Source organism: Sprattus sprattus (genome assembly GCF_963457725.1).
Source record: "Sprattus sprattus genome assembly, chromosome: 1".
In the NCBI taxonomy this organism is placed as follows: Eukaryota; Metazoa; Chordata; class Actinopteri; order Clupeiformes; family Clupeidae; genus Sprattus; species Sprattus sprattus.
In genome coordinates, this window is record NC_137920.1 from 18,881,113 (window position 1) to 18,883,612 (window position 2,500).

Consider the following 2,500-nt stretch of genomic DNA (forward strand, 5'->3'; position numbering starts at 1 on the left):
CTGGTACATGTGTTTCTGTAATAAACACAAGGTACACAGAACAGCAAGCTCATAGGGCATAGAGAAAGAGAGATAGAGGGAGAGAGAGAAGGAGCGTGGGATAGAGAGGGAGAGACAGAGAGAAAGAAGGAGGGAGAGAAATGAAGAGGGTGAAATTGAGCTTACCTTCCCAGAGACAATCTTCTCGTAGATCTGAATGGGCTGGTCAGCGAAGAAGGGCGGGTAGCCGGCGGCCATCTCATAGATGAGGACACCAAGGGCCCACCAGTCCACTGCTTTATTATAACCCTGAGACAGAGAGAGAGAGAGAGAGAGAGAGAGCGAGAGAGACAGGGAGAGAGAGGGGGAGAGAGAGAGAGAGACAGGGAGAGAGAGGGGGAGAGAGAGAGAATGAATTAATGAATTAATGAATTAATGAACGAATGAATGAGTAGAGAGAGGCAGAGGGAGAGAGATGGAATGAATGAATGTATGAATGAGCAGAGAGAGGCAGAAGGAGAGAGAGTGAATGAATGAATCAGCAGAGAGAGGCAGAAGGAGAGAGAGGGAATGAATGAATGTATGAATGAGCAGAGAGAGGCAGAAGGAGAGAGAGTGAATGAATGAATGAGCAGAGAGAGGCAGAAGGAGAGAGAGGGAATGAATGAATGAGCAGAGAGAGGCAGAAGGAGAGAGAGTGAATGAATGAATCAGCAGAGAGAGGCAGAGGGTGAGACAGACAAGTGAAGAGCAGGAAAATGAAAGAGAGAGGACGATGGAAAAATATTAGAATGAGGGATTGAGAGTGAGGAAGGAATAGAGAGAAATAAATGATTGAAGTGCAGACAAAGAAATAAGTGAAGCCCTCATAGAATTATGGGTATGTGTGATTACAGTAATAACAGACATGGGATGGAAACACAACTTGCCATCCCCACCGCAGTACACACTCATACCAACATACACACAAACACACTGATCCACACAAATACACTGATCCACACAAACACACACCAACACACTGATCCACACAAACACACTGATCCACACCAACACACTGATCCACACCAACACACTGATCCACACAAACACACTGATCCACACAAACACACACCAACACACTGAATTATGGGTATGTGTGATTACAGTAATAACAGACATGGGATGGAAACACAACTTGCCATCCCCACCACAGTACACACAAACACTCTGATCCACACAAACACACTGATCCGCACATATACTTTTATACATACAAAAACATAAAAATACACTTATATCAACACACAGAAACACACTCATGCATACCAACACATACAAACACACTCGTACAGACAAACGCACTCGTACAGACAAACGCCCTCGTACAGACAAACGCCCTCGTACAGACAAACACACTCGTACAGACAAACACACTCGTACAGACAAACACACTCGTACACACAAACACACTTGTACACACAAACGCACTTGTACACACAAACGCACTTGTACACACAAACGCACTTGTACACACAAACTCTCTCAAACAGACAGAGCAGGAAGGCCACTGTATGTCTTTCACCCTATTCTGTTATCTCAATTGTTTTCCACCGGTTATCTCTCTTCGACGTCCTTTCGCAGATTTGGAAAATGCATCCATTTCTAGTTGCAAAATAGAGGCATTCATTCTCTAGCTGAGAGGAGGAAACCACGGCACGGCTCCATTAAGGCTCACCTTACTGAGGATGATTTCTGGAGCCAGGTACTCTGGGGTGCCACAGAGCGTCCATGTTCGGCCTTTGACCCTCTTCGCGAAGCCAAAATCTGTTACCTGAAAAAAGGGTTTTAATCATATTTATCGTCATCATCATCATCATCATCATCATTCTTACCACCATCGCCATTATCATCATCATCAACCATTGATGTTGACCATGGAGATCAGTATCATTCAGCTTCAAGATCACAATCACATGAATTAGATCAGTAAAATCAGACGAACCAATCTGTATTCATAACTCCAGTCTAGTAAGTGACACATACATTTAAGACTCAACTTCAGTAAAACACATTGACTAATTCTAGTGAATGGACCTAGTCCTAAGAGAGTTATGGACCACATTGACTACTACTAGTGAATGGACCTAGTCCTAAGAGAGTTATGGACCACATTGACTACTACTAGTGAATGGACCTAGTCCTAAGAGAGTTATGGACCACATTGACTACTACTAGTGAATGGACCTAGTCCTAAGAGAGTTATGGACCACATTGACTACTACTAGTGAATGGACCTAGTCCTAAGAGAGTTATGGACCACATTGACTACTACTAGTGAATGGACCTAGTCCTAAGAGAGTTATGGACCACATTGACTACTACTAGTGAATGGACCTAGTCCTAAGAGAGTTATGGACCACATTGACTACTACTAGTGAATGGACCTAGTCCTAAGAGAGTTATGGACCACATTGACTACTACTAGTGAATGGACCTAGTCCTAAGAGAGTTATGGACCACATTGACTACTACTAGTGAA

At 43.5% G+C, this 2,500-nt stretch overlaps 1 pseudogene across 1 annotated transcript in view; it reads right to left on the reverse strand.

The window, feature by feature from the left end:
* The window catches only part of LOC308372313 (cAMP-dependent protein kinase catalytic subunit alpha-like), a 19,787-nt pseudogene that overhangs the window by 3,883 nt on the left and 13,404 nt on the right, over positions 1-2,500 (reverse strand). Inside the window, exons 7-8 of the transcript in view lie at positions 1,697-1,792; positions 166-288 (exon numbers count right to left, since the gene is read on the reverse strand). The product of the transcript in view is annotated as a cAMP-dependent protein kinase catalytic subunit alpha-like (transcript). The remainder of the gene's footprint in view (positions 1-165; positions 289-1,696; positions 1,793-2,500) is intronic.